Below are 15,003 nucleotides of genomic sequence, written 5' to 3'. Positions count from 1 at the left end.
ATGTTTTACCAGTTATCTGGACATCCCTTAGCCTGGCTGATACATAAAATTAACCATAAAAAGGAATGAAGATGCATGATATAACTTAGATGAACCTTGAAAGCATTATGCCAAAGCAAAGAAGCCAGACACTAAATATATTGTATAATTATGTTTATAAGAAATGTCCAAAATAGGCAAATATACTCCGTAAACAAAGAGTAGATTAATGGTTACCTACTGTTGATAGCAATAGAGAATAACTGCTATTGGGTAATGTGATTTCTTTTATTGAAGATAATGTTTTAAAATTATACTGTGGTGATGGTTATACAACCCTATAAATACAGGGTGGGGCAAAAGTTGATTTACAGTTGTGGGTACGCAAAACACAGTTTATTCTTGTATTATTAGACCAATGGAGCAGAACAGGAACCCAGAAATTGACCCAAAACATTATGTTTAATTAATATTTCACAAAGGAGGCAGGAGCATACAATGGAGTCAAGACAGTCTCTTCAATAAATGGTGTTGGGAAAATTGGTCAAATTCATGCAAAAAAATGAAACTGAAAGGGTGAGGGCTACGCCCTCCATCTTACCCTAGCAGCCATGTGCTCGGCAGGGCTTCTTCCCAGAAGCCCAGGCCTCTGCTAGCCTCATCCAGGATTTCTTTGAACTAGCCAGTGATGGTCAAGTGAGGTGCACGCCATGGATATGACCACATCCTGTGTGGTGGGACCTGACTTGCACCTGGCCAATCGGCAGGTCCCACGGTCACCTCTCCTCCCCTTACTCCACCCCCCTATAAAACTTCTCTTACCACCAGGCTATCCATCTCTCTGCCACTTGGCTTACTGTTGGGTCAGTGAGTGTGGTCAGGGAGCCGAACTAGTTCGAATAAAGACTCTCTGCTTTTGCACCGGACTCGGCTAGCTCCCTGGTGTGGTCTTTTGGGGATCCTGAAATCTGGGCATAACATTTGGGGGCTCGTCCGAGATTCCCAAGACCATTGAGGGACCCCCGATCTGAAGAGTCTGACTGACCGTGGTAGGTGTCTGTGTCGTTGTGTGTTCTGTTCTGTTCGAGCTTGTTTCTGGAATCTGTAAGTGCCTGAAGGGTCTAGGTCAGGGGTGGGCAAACTTTTTGACTCGAGGGCCACAATGGGTTCTTAAACTGGACCGGAGGGCCGGAACAAAAGCATGGATGGAGTGTTTGTGTGAACTAATATAAATTCAAAGTAAACATCATTACATAAAAGGGTACAGTCTTTTTTTTCAATAGTTATATTCATTTCAAATGGGCCGGATCCGGACCGCAGGCCATAGTTTGCCCACGGCTGGTCTAGGTGGACACACCGCTGAAGGACCATGGGTGGGGGACAGTTGGAAGACGTTCTGCTCCCCAGGAAGGATGAGTATTCCCCTCACGAGGGATGAGTATGCCCCTCATGAGGGATGTGGTTTCCCCTCGCGGATTTGAGACGAGGCGGGTCGCTCCTGCCAGTTTGGCATAAGGCCATTGTCTAGTTGCTTCCATGGAGTTGGAAGGCTGTATTTTTGGGCCCTGTTAGTTTTCTGTGTTTGTATGTTTTTTTTCTGTGGACTTACTGGACAGACTCAGACTGCTCCTTTGGGTATTGTGATTGATCATTTCAAGGAGATTGGGGGAGGCTTTAGAGCTCCCTCAGGAGTTGGGAAGTTGTTAGGAATTGAATGGATTGTTTAAACTCTGAATGAATGTCTGGTGAAAGTGTGGGAGTGTGGAAGGAGGGGGCCTACCCTCTCCCCTCCTTTGTGTGGCGGTCGGGCGGGCATCTGAGTAAAGATCTGTGAAAACAGGTCACCCCCTCCACAAGTAAATGTGTCTGGGATTTCTGTGGACGTGTAAGGAGAAAAGCTAGCTTAAAACTAATGTGCGCACCATCCAATTTTGGATAGAGTTTTGAGCTGGAATCTCCTAACAAATGTGCAGGATGGAGTCCAAGACTGATCATTTACCCAGGGAAAAAAGATGCTAGCTAGATTCTAGCAGCAGGATTGGCATTTCCATAATAAAGAACAGTTTTTCCAAGGGAAAAAACCAAAAAACTGGTCCTTTGTTAATTAGGAAAGCTTTTCTTAATGGAGGAAGGGGATAGTCACCTCCTGCCTGTAGCAAAATCTTAAATAATGTAATAATTTACATCTGAAAAGACCAGGTAGACCAGAACCTGTTTTGCAAGGCTCAAATGTGGTTTTCCAGAGCTGCTTGAAAATAAAAAGTAATATTGAGAAATGCTGAATATTTAACTTGCCAGTTAAAAGTTTAAGGTTCCGATTGAATTGGGAAAAATTATGTAATTATAATAACTAAAGGCCTTTGCTTATTGGTCTGATTGAGAAGGGAGGACTGATTTTGTGACCTCAACTGAAGATTTTTGATGCAAGGACCAGCTTAAACAGCAAAGGCCCCTCCCTCTGATTTGGTCAGGGGTGGAACTTTAAGGCGGAATTTTGCTGCAGAAATGTGTATGGGGCAGGAAGTGTGCTTGCCTCTCGGATTTATTTTTAAGCTAATCTCTTAAATCTAGAAAACCCTGCTTTCCTTAAAATAAGGACAATTAAAGGTTATGTCAAAGTCTTTAAAAGGGACTGATAACAGTAATCCAATTTCTAAAGTAAAGTACGATTATTTCAGGTAGAAACTGGTTTCATACTGATCTTAGAGGGCACACGAGGATATTTGGCCACACCTCCGCGCCATCTATGAGACCAGCCCAACCCCCACTCCTCATCAGCACAGACCAGGAGATTGGGTCTACGTCAGAAGGCACCGCTGGGAGACCCTCGAGCCACGTTGGAAGGGTCCCTACACTGTGGTGCTGATGACCCCCAATGCTCTCAAGGTAGACAGCGTCGTGACCTGGGTCCATCACACTCAAGTCCGTCCGTGATCTGGGAAGATTTTGTCACCAAATGGAGCATCGATCGAGATCTACGCAATGCACTCAAGCTCAAGTTACGGCGTGCTCGACCTGCCTGATGCTGGTAACATTGCTCGCGATCACTCCTGCCACCAGGAGCCCCCACAATACGGTGTAATAGACTTAGATAATGCCTGCATCTTCATGGACATGGCTCCAAAGAGACAAGGACAATTTATAGAATCACATGTTTAGTAGCAGAAGATTTGGCTGCCTGAAGCGGCCATGATGCCAATATTATGTTTCATTTTATTGATATGTTATATTAACCTTTGATTCTTTTGCAGGTTTAAATGTATGTTGGCTGTCCTGGAAGGGAGCTGTGTGGGGTGACCCCCAAAAGTAAAGGGTGTCTAGCTGCCAAGAGAGCAGGTGCCCAACTGGGCAGGGAAGGGTGCCCATCAGGTTTTGGTCTCTGTTGAGAGACAGTTAACGGTTGGCAGCCTTTATACTGTCTTGCAGGTCTGTGTAACCATGCCCACATCAGGGGTAGTAAAGCTGGAAAAAGCCTGTTTAGAATAAGAGGTCTGAGGCATGGTTATGCATAGAAAGAAGGTTTTATGCCAATAGTTACTGTTTTGTTATCAATCCATGAAAAGGAATTGGCAAGGAAAGTCAGAAAATCTTAGAGCAGATCAGTATGTTTTTCTCCTTATGTAATTCCTCCGAAATTTGGCAATGCTAAATAAGTCATGGCAATACATTTCTTTGCATATATTCAATAAGACTGCTTCCTAATAGTGGTTTTATTAATGGAAAACTTTGACTGGAGTATCATGTTTTAAAGAGCCCTGTCTGAGCTCTAAAGACTTAAAGCCAGTAAGAATGCCACGAAGAAAGCCTGGTATCCTGCTTGGAAGCCCTGAAGATGGCTGGCACTGGAGCATCAGGCCCATGCCCTACCATCACTGGCGGTTGGTCAGAGTAGAAGGGGAGCAATAAGGATGCCTCTGCATCCTCGCGGAACCCACACACACTCTGGGCCGCAACGAGTAGGAGGGCTACTGAGATGGGCCTTAAAGCCTAGAATGTGGGCTCATGTGGAGTTGCTACAGGTGAGGGATTCACCTAACTCAGCAGATACTGCAGGTAGGCCTGATGGCAGCTGAATGGCTTGACTTCCTGGCCCTACGGGGCACATTAAGATTCAACCATGAAATTCCAGCAAAGGTAGTCAGTTACCATTCTTGTTGTGTTTATGCAAACATCAGGACAGTAGATAAATTAAACTTGATTTGGCTTTTTGATAGCCATGGAGGAATTTTACGAAGAAAAATCCTATTTCAATAGAAGTTGTTAGAACTAAAATGGTTTCTTTCCCTTCCACTGGACCATTTGTTATAGTTCTGTGTGCCCAGTACAGGCCTCTAGCAACAGTGAAATAGAAATGCAGTCCGTCTCATGATTAGCTTGAAGTTCCAAGACAAAAGGGGGAATGAAAGAGTGAGGGCTACACGCTCCATCTTACCCTAGCAGCCATGTGCTCGGCAGGGCTTCTTCCCGGAAGCCCAGGCCTCTGCTAGCCACACCCAGGATTTCTTTGAACTAGCCAGTGATGGTCAAGGGAGGTGCGTGCCATGGATATGACCACATCCTTTGTGGCAGGACCCGACTTGCGCCTGGCCAATCAGCAGGGCCCACGGTCACCTCTCCTCCCCTTACTCCACCCCCCTATAAAACTTCTCTTACCACCGGGCTAGCTCTCTCTCTGCCACTTGGCTTACCGTTGGGTCAGCGAGTGTGGTCGGGGAGCTGAACTAGTTCGAATAAAGACTCTGCTTTTTCATCAGACTTGGTTGGCTCCCTGGTGTGGTCTTTTGGGGATCCTGAAATCTGGGCATAACAAAACTAGACCACCAACTTACACCATACACAAAGTCAAACTCAAAATGCCTAAAGGACTTAAATGTAAGAGAGGAAACCATTAAAATCCTACAAGACTCTGTAGACAGCAAAATAGAAGATACGTGTTGCTGGAAGCAAATTCCAGCATGTCATAATTGCAAGAGTTTCATCAAAAGGTTGATGGAACTTGGGGCCTTAATAAGGGCTGAGTCACATATGTTATCACCTGTTGGAAATGGCTGAGAGCATTTCCCCAAACCTGAAAAGGGATGACTGCTTGCTGCCAGACAGCTCAGGGCATCTTAATATACATGTTATTGCCTCCTACTGGCCAAACACCTGAACAGCTGTAGGCAAATTCTTCCAATCTGACAATGGACTCTGTAAATGAAACCTGACCCTTTGAGGTGTATATCTCTGCCTTGCCTTAGGACAATTTGTGTTAATAAAAAGCATGGTGTCCTGAGACGAGGAGATCTTAGTTTCTTTAGCTAGGCTCCTCTGACCCTGAAATGACTTTCAAAATTATGCTTCATCTCTGGACTCTTTATTAAGTTACACACAGCCCTTCTCCAGATTGTTAAAGTCTTCTAGATGCTGGAACAAGAACCCCGGCAATATATCATAGCAATATCTTTACCAACACAGCTCCTGAGGCAAGAGAGACCAAGGAGAAAATAAACAAATGGGACTACATTCAAATAAAAAGCTGCTGCACAGCAAAAGAAACCATCAACAAAACAACTAGAAAGCCCACTGCTTGGGAGAACATATTTGCCAATGCCATTTCAGATAAGGTTTTAATCTCCAAAATTTACAGAGAACTCATACAAGTTAACAAAAAGATGATAATGGACCCAATAAAAAAATATGGGCAAAAACCTAAGTAGACACTTTTCGAAAGAGGACATACTGAAGGCCAAGAGACATATGAAAACATGCTCAAAGTCACTAATCATCTGAGAGATGCAAATCAAAACAACAATGAGGTACCATCTTACACCTGCCAGAATGGCTATCATCAACATATCAACAAACAGTAACTGCTGGCGAGGATGTGGAGAAAAAGGAACCCTTGTGCACTGCTGGTGGGAATGCAGACTGGTGCAGCCACTGTAAAAGACAGTATGGAGTTTCCTCAAAAAGTTAAAAATGGTGCCAAAACCGGTTTGGCTCAGTGGATAGAGCGTCGGCTTGCAGACTGAAGGGTCCCAGGTTCGATTCCGGTCAAGGGCATGTACCTGGGTTGCGGGCACATCCCCAGTAGGAGATGTGCAGGAGGCAGCTGATCGATGTTTCTCTCTCATCAATGTTTCTAACTCTCTATCTCTCTCCCCTCCTCTCTGTAAAAACTCAATAAAATATATTTAAAAAAAAACCTAAAAATGGAACTCCCATTTGACCCAGTAATCCCACTTCTAGGAATATATCCCAAGAAGCCAGAAACACCAATCAGAAAGGATATATGCACCCCTATGTTCATAGTAGCACAATTTACAAAGCTAAGATTTGGAAACAGCCTAAGTGTCCATCAGCAGATGAGTGGATTAAAAAACTGTGGTACATCTACACAATGGAATACTATGCCACTATAAAAAAAAAAAAAAGGAAGGAACTTTTACCATTTGCAACAGCATGGATGGAACTGAACAGCATTATGCTAAGCAAAATAAGCCTGTCGGAGAAAGATAAATATCACATGATCTCAGTCATATGTTTCATATAATGATCAATATAAATTTATAAACAAGAATAGATCCTGAGACAAATGGTAGGGGAGGGAGGGGATTAGAGAGCAACCAAAGGACTTGTATGCATGCATATTAGCATAACCAATGGACACAGACACTGGGGGGAGGGCTTGCCCAGGGTGGGAATGGCTGGGCTGCAAGGGGCGGGGGGTCAGTAGGGGAAGAAGTAGACACACGTAAAACTTTAGAAAACAAATAAATAAATAAATAAAATGAGGAAAAATATATATATTTATTGATTTTAGAGAGAAAGGGAGAGGGAAAGAAAGATAGAAACATCAATGATGAAAGAGAATCATCTATTGGCTGCCTCCTACATGCCCGCTACTGGGGATAGAGGCCACAACTCAGACATGTGCCCTTGACTGGAATTGAACTCGGGGCACTTCAGTCTGCAGGCTGACTCTATTTACTGAGCCAAACCAACTAGGGCAGGATCTTTTATTTTAAATGTAAGTAGTACCATAATTCAACAAAATAATTTGTAATAGTTAACAACTTCTTAAATATAATTTTATAAATGATGTATTCTGAAGTTAAAAGTAATGTGCATTCAATTAGTTTGTTTAAAATTATCTATTAATAATATGATAATAAAAGTAAAAAGAAATTAATGGTCTCCTCTAAAGTCTTCTAATAATGAAAAGTTCCTGATAAGATAAACATCATTCCATTATTATAGGGGATTACTTTGGAAAACAGTATGTTCATCAAAAAATTAAGAATAGAGTTACCATATGACCAGCAATCCCTCTTCTAGGTATCTACCAAAATTTTTAAAACATTTGTTCCTAAAAATATATGTACCCCCGTGTTCATTGTAGCATTATTCAAAATAGCCAAGATATGTAAACAACCTAAGTGTCCTTTGACCAATGTTTGGATAAAGAACATGTTGTACATATGTACAATGAAATACTATTCAGCCATGAGAAAAGATAAAACAGTGCTATTTGTGACAACATAAATCCTGAGAGCATAATGTTAAGTGAAATAAGTAAGATGAAAAGCATTAGAACCATATGATTTCACTTATATTTGGAATATAAAACAGAAAGCAACAAATGAACAAATAAAAAATACCTCATAGACACAGACAACAGTAGGGTGGTTACCAGAGGAGAAGGGGGTTGGGAGAGGTTGAAGAGGGTAAAGGGGGTCAAATATGTGGTGACAGAAGGAGACTAGACTTTGGGTGGTGAACATACAATGCAATGTACAGATGATGTATCATAGAATTGTACCCTTGAAACTTATATAATCTTATTAATGAATGTCACCCCAAATAAATTTAATAAAGAATGCACATATACATAACCCATAGGCACAGAAAATGGTGGGGTGAAGGCCTGAGGGGGCATATGTCAGATAGAGGGGAGTCTATGGGGAGAAAAGAGGACATATGTAATACTTTCAATAGTAAATAATTTTTTTAAAAAGAAGCATAAATATATTTGAATAGACACATCAATTTCCTGGGTATTGTCTTTCTATACAAACCTGGCTGTTAATATTAAAATTATATTCTAGTTTCCTACCATAAGCAAGAAATTCCATAACAATAACTCCAAAATGACCTTAATATCTTGGTGTAACATACTTCTTCACTTCCTGATGGTCACTCAGTGCTCCTGTCTTCAGTATATCTGTTGTCTCATTTCTGCTAATCTTCCCAGGCATTTCCATAGGAGGACAAGCATGACGAATAACCATTCCAGCCATGGCGTCTATCTTAACCTTCCAAATGCCACTGTTGTGAGAAGGAACCATCACATATTGGCATAGCAACCTAACCTTTCTGACTCAGTGGATCAACCACTCTCACGCACTATCCAACTGACACCTGCTACAGCCAATTATTCTTCCCAGAGATCCATTCCTAAGATCCTTCTGATTATTTAGTTTCTGAGATAGCCAAGCAAAGGAGATCACTTAAAATCAATTCACACTCTTCATTATAAATCCAGATTTGATTTGGGTCACATAGTCACATGCCTTAGCACTACTAGACCTCCCTTCTGACTTTGGGCCTCCCTTGGCCACCAGACACTTGCTGGTCTGGAGGTGATAGAGCCTTCCATATTGAAGAACTTTGGGACATTTTGGTGTGGGACTTTGGGACTTTTTTATCCTCTGTTGATAAAAGAAAATATGTGTTTGTTGTTGAGGTTTGGCATTGAGCCCATATATCTGCATCTCTGGGTAAATAGTATCCAAATGCCATTTAAATGATTTACAACCCAATTTCTTTCTCAGTTCAACATGCTCACTAATATTTCATTAACTTCCAGTCCTCAGTTGAGATCTTAAGAAAAAATACTGCTCCTTATATTCATTCAACCAAAGAAGTGCTAGCCTCAAATAATTATAGGTTACTGTGTTCTGGCCTTCAGGAGAACCATATGGTTGCCTTTTCCAGAAAATGTGTCTGACTCTAGAGCAGTGGTTCTCAACCTGTGGGTCGCGACCCCTTTAGGGGTCAAACAACCCTTTCACAGGGGTCGCCTAAGACCATCAGAAAACACATATATAATTACATATTGTTTACAGTAGCAAAATTACCGTTATGAAGTAGCAACGAAAATCATTTTATGGTTGGGGGTCACCACAACATGAGGAACTGTATTAAAGGGTCACGGCATTAGGAAGGTTGAGAACCACTGCTCTAGAGCAAGGTATGATGAAGAGTTTCCTCCATGCTGGAGACCACCACATAGCAGCATCGGCATGAAAGTGCAACAAGGAATTTGGGAGGCCATACACCTTGGGCGGCAGCAGGGTTGATGCCAGCAGGGATTGCTCTTGCTGATATTGCAGGCTCTCAAAGCGATTTCCTGACCTGATAATATTTGAGAAAATGTTACTGAGATTTACTGACCCTTGATACTATCTGCTTACTAGGTGCTCTGCCTCTGTGCTTTGCTAAGGGCAAATGTGTAACCAAGTTGAATAAAAACAGGCATGGCAAGGACTCATGGTTCCTCCTCTTCCCAAGAGAGGTTCGACCTTCCCCGCCATGCTTAAAACTCATTTCTTGTGTAATGTCTTCATTGTGTGTCAGCCCTTCTGCAGTCCTTCCTGAACCTGCTATGCAGGTCACGGCACCTCCATACATCCAAATCAGAAATAACATCTAAGTTTCCTCCTCCTCAGATATTCATGCCACTGTCATACTGCCCAAGTTCATTGAAGTAGTTTCTATTCATGGAAAACAATCATCCAGCCATTATAGGTGATTTTATGGGTATAGGAGTTCCTTCCAGTCTTCCTAGCTCAGAATGGGGAACAAGATCTCATTTGAAGTGCAGCCTCCACTTGGACCCTGCATGTAACACATGGGAGGAGTTGTAGGCCAGCATGTTCCCACTGATGCTGTGATCACCAGGCACATGACCGTCTGCCCATCTTCCTAGATAGTGGCCAACAAGGGCTGCAGCCACATCACATTCACCTCACAGTGACTGTCCAGGAACATGAGGAATTCTGTTATGTGGGCTGTTCCAGTCATTCTTCCTCTAATTAATCCCTCATGCTTTGTATTTTTTACTACTTTAGTTTTTAAAGGGTGGTGTTTTTTGACAAATTCTCCTTTCAAATCATGGAAATCACTGTCTTTACCTACAAGGATGACTCATGGAGAAGCTGGTCTGGTGTGTGGTCCAGTGTCTCCTGAGCAAAGCAGACAAGTCTTCATTGGTGTATTGGGATTCTTAGAATATATTCCCAGAAGTGAGATCACGGGGTCAAAAGGCAGTTCCATTTTTAATTTTTTGAGGAAACTCCATGGTGTTTTATACAGTGGCTATACCAGTTTGCATTCCCACCAACAGTGCACTAGGGTTCTCTTTTCTCCACATCCTTGCCAGCACTTGTTGTTTGTTGATTTATTGATGTTTGCCATTCTGCCAGGTGTGAGGTGATATCTCATTGTGGCTTTAGTTTGCATCTCTCTGATGATTACAAATGTTGAACATTTTTTTCATATGTCTATTGGCCATCTGTATGTCCAAAGAGGAACCTGACTGGCATGGCTCAGTGGTTGAGCATCGACCTATGAACCAGGAGGTCACAGTTCAATTCCAGGTCAGGGCCAAGGTTGTGGGCTCAATCCCCACTGGGAGGCGTGCAGGACGCAGCCAATCAATGATTCTCTCATCGATGTTTCTCTCTCTCTCCCTCTCCCTTCCTCTCTGAAATCAATAAAAATATTTTTTTATAAAAAAGAGAAGTATCTATTCAAGTTCTTTGCCCATTTTTTAATTGGATTGTTTGTTTTGCTGTTGACTTATATATGTTCTTTATAAATATTGAAAATTAACCCTTATCATATATATCATTGGTGAATATGTTCTTCCATTCATTGCGTTGACTTTTTAATCAGTTTATGGTTTCCTTGGCTGCTCAAAAATTTTAGTTTTAGTTTGATGTAATCCTATTTGTTTATTTTTTCCTTTTATTTCTCTTGTGTGAAGATATATATATATAAATTACTATGAGAAATGTCAGATATTTTACTGCCTATGTTGTCTTCTAGGATTTGTATGGTTTTGAATCCTACATTTAAATTTTAATCTGCTTTGAATTTATTCTTTTTGAAAAGATATATATTTTTATTGATTTCAGAGATGAAGAGGGAGAGAAATATAGAAACATCAATGATGAAACAGAATCATCGATTGGTTGTCTCCCGCATGCCCCCCACTGGTGATCGATACTGCAACCTGGGCATGTGCCCTGACCAGGAATTTAACCATGACTTCCTGGTTCATAGGTCAACTCGCAACCACTGAACCAGATCAGTCAGGCTGAATTTATTCTTGTGAATATTGTAAGAAGGAGGTCTAATTTCATTTTTTCATATATGTGTCCAATTTTCCAACATCATTTATTGAACAGACTGTCTCTACCCTATGTTAATTGACCATAACGGTGCAGGTTTATTTCTGGACTCTCTATTATGTTTCATTGATCTATATGTCTGTGTTTATGCCAGTACCATTATGTTTTGATTCCTATGGCCCTTTAGCAGAGTTTAATATCAAATAGCATGATTTCTCCATCCTCGATCTTCTTTATCAAGATTATTGTTTGTATTTGTGGGGGTCTTCTGTAGCTCCATATAAATTTTTGAAATACTTGTTTTAGTTCCGTGAAATATGCTATTGGTATCTTGATAAGAATTGAGTCGAATCTGTAGGATGCATTGGGTAGCTTGTTCATTTTAATAATGTTAAATCTTCCTACACATGAACATTATATATTCTTCCACTTCCTTGCATATTATTCAATTCCTTTCTTCAGTATCTTGTAATTTTCCAAGTACAGGATATTTTACCTCCTTGGTTAAATTTATTCTTATGTATTTTATTTTTGATGCAATTATAAATGGGATTTTTTTTAATTCTCCATTTCTTATAGTTCATTATTGGTATATAAAAGTACAACTAGTGGAGATCCAAGATGGCTGCTGATGGGACGGCAGCCTGCAAGAGAGTGTGTGAGTGAGAGAATAAAAGGAGAGTGTGTGGACGTGCAGGGAGTGTCTGTATTTGTGAGTGAGGGAGAGTTATATTCCATGGAACTGTTGGGGACTGCCAGACTGAGATCCCCTGGCCGGGCAGCCTCTACTGCTGCTGAAATCTCTCCCAGAGCAGCCAGCTCTGCCACAGAGACCATGCCATTTGAAGGGAAGACTGGCTGTGATCGGAAGCCCAGCCTGACCTTCAACCAGGGAAACCTCAGATACCTCTAGGGACTCTACAACTACAACACCCAGGGATGAACTGCCTCAGCTGCAAATCCATGAACACCAGGAATCCAGGCTTCCTGACCACGGGCACCTAAAAAGTCTGTCCAGGGAGACAAAATGACAGTGGAAATGATGGACGTGTTACGAGCCTTGTCCTGGAGCAGATAGAACGAGCAACTAAATCCAATAACATCCACCCCAAATTGGTGAAGTAGACACAGCTGGTGAGACAATCCACAGCAAGGAAGGGCAGAGGACACCTGGAGAACAGTAAAATCAGGGATCTAGGCTAGAGAGAACTGCAAGACCTCTCAGCCCAGAGTGTCAGAGGAAAACTGCACGGCACTGAGGCCACGTCGCTTGGGACAGGCACAGCATCTGACTGTGGAAAGGAGGTCTGCAGGACTCCTGGTTGCAGAGGATTCTAGATCTGGGTTCACAGTCATGAGAGACTGAGCCCAGAGGGGCCAGCCTAGACTGTTGCCCAGACAGTGCTGGACTGGGAGGAGAGGGGCTCGCAGAGGTGCAGCTCTTTCTCCTCTTTTTGGTCTTTGCATTTGTTTGCTGAACCTAGTTCATCGGACCTTTCAGATACAGACACTCACCCGTGACTGAGGTGCAGGAGGTGGTACGGGCATGTGGAGTCTGGGGAGAGGCTGGGGTGAGGAGAGGGCCCAGGAGAGGTGGCTAGGAGTCTGGTGCTGAGTCATACCTGACGCATGGGACCTAGGTAGCCATTTTGTCCTGAAGAGATAACCCCTCCCTCTGGTCTCCAGGCAATTAATAAAGCCACACCCAGACTACACCCTGAGTGGCACAAAGGACAAAAAAAATCTAAATAGTCCCTAACAATCCACAGGGACTGGCCTAAAGAGAGGCCTTCAGTCCCAGCAACAGGAAACTGAAAAGCCACAGACAGTACAGAAGAGTAGGATCTTAAACCAGCCAAAGGAACAACACTTCAGTTTTTCATTGTTATTTTATTATTATTTTGTTATCTTTTGTTTTCTTTTTACTTTAATTCCTTTATTTCCTTTTTTCTTTATTTTCTATTTCTTTTCACATTATTTTTCCAACATTCTAATTTTTATCCGATTTTAATCAATTTTTTTAAAATTTATTATTATGATGATGATTATTTTCTTCTCTTTTATTATGATTATAATTTTCTTCTCTTTCTCTTTCTTCTTATCCACTCATCCCCTTTCTACTTCCTCTATACTGAACTGAGGTCCTCCCCATATTCATCCAATTCTTAACCTTACTTTCTATATATAAGATTCTGCCCCCACCTTCTTTACTGAGTATTTGGTGTTTGTATGTTTTGGTTTACCTGTTTGTTCTCTAGTGTTTTCTGCATATATATATATATATATATATATATATATATATATATCTTCTTTTTCTTTGCTCTCATACCATTTTTTCTCTCTTCAATATCATTTATGCTCTCTTTTCTCTCTCCTAATTTGCTTTTCTCTGGTGGTCACTTATACTGGGGTTATCAGTGTCGTGAGTACATTCGTGTTTTGTTCCCTTTGTATCATGTCTTGTCGAGGTGAATTTTATCCTGTTTGGCCAATGTGCTAGAGAGCAAGCCACATAACCAGATAACCAGAGAAGAGACTCCATCCACGAATGGGTCAATAACATTCCAGACCCAACTACAGAGGAAAGAAAAAGGCGGCAGTGAGGGAGAGAGCATGAGTGAGCAAAAGAAGAGTGTGTGGTCATGTGGAGTGTGTGTGTGAGTGAGGCAGAGTGAGATCCCACAAGACCTTTGGAGGCAGGCTAACCGGGCTTGCCTAACCAGGCAGCCTCTGCTACTGTTGAAAACAGTCTCAGAGTGGCTGACTCTTCCTCAGAGGCCTTGCTTTTTTGAATCTCAGCCTCATCTCCTCCAAGGGTGCCCTCAAATAACACCCACGATCTACAGGCACCCCTGCCAGTGACCTGCTGTCTCTGCTGTGGTCCCATGGTAACTGAGACTCCAGGCACCCTGTGTGCAGGCTACTGTGAGTTCCAAAGCACCCTCCCCTCTGACTGGCTCAATGCTTTAGCCCAGGGCACTGTGACCATGTGAGCAGCAACCATGTGAGCAGCCCACCCCAGTCCAAGGAGCAGCAGCTGTGTGAGCGTCCCACCCATCCAATGAGCAGCAGCCTTGTGCACAGCTCACCTCCTTTCAAGGAAAAGAAGGCTCATGAGCAGCCCACCCCTGCCCGTAGAGCAGCAACTGCATAAGCAGCCTCCCCCTACCAGCCAGAAGAGCAGCAGTCATGCATGCAGCCTTACCCCATCCAGGAGCAGCAGTTGAACAATCAGTTTGCCCCCATCTGAGGAGAAGCAGCTTGGCAAGCACCCCATGCCCATACAAAGAGAAGCAGCCCCATCAGCAGCCCACCCCTGTCCAAGGAGAAGCAGCTGTGTAAGCAGCCTCCCCCTACCAGCCAGAGGAGCCACCACTGTGGTGAACAGAGCCCACCAGAGGAGCCACTTCCAACTAAGGAATAGCTGCTGCCATGAACACCCGAGGAGCAGCCACCTGAGGAGCCACTGACACCCAAGGAGCAGCCCCTGCATGACTCAAAACCTAGATCCCTGGAAAGAAGAAAAATGGGTAGACAAAGAATTGCCCAAAGGAAAGAAAAGAAGGAATCTCCAGAAAATCAGCTAAGTGAAATGGAGGAAGGCAATATTTCAGAAAAAGAATTC

The 15,003-nt window shown here is 42.6% G+C and overlaps 1 protein-coding gene and 1 pseudogene across 2 annotated transcripts in view; both read right to left on the bottom strand.

Moving 5' to 3' along the window:
• Positions 1-15,003, bottom strand: part of NEXMIF (neurite extension and migration factor) — a 536,136-nt gene that overhangs the window by 338,286 nt on the left and 182,847 nt on the right. The gene's annotated exons all lie outside the window — the stretch shown is intronic.
• Positions 8,272-14,655, bottom strand: LOC308511679 (polypeptide N-acetylgalactosaminyltransferase 11-like; annotated as a pseudogene). The gene is made up of 3 exons: positions 14,584-14,655; positions 9,653-10,208; positions 8,272-8,993 (listed from the first exon to the last, which is right to left on the bottom strand). The product of its transcript is annotated as a polypeptide N-acetylgalactosaminyltransferase 11-like (transcript).

This window comes from Myotis nattereri (assembly GCF_964212035.1).
Source record: "Myotis nattereri genome assembly, chromosome: X".
NCBI lineage: Eukaryota > Metazoa > Chordata > Mammalia > Chiroptera > Vespertilionidae > Myotis > Myotis nattereri.
Note: the sequence above shows the minus strand (reverse complement) of the source record. Positions and strands in the feature narration are given on the sequence as shown.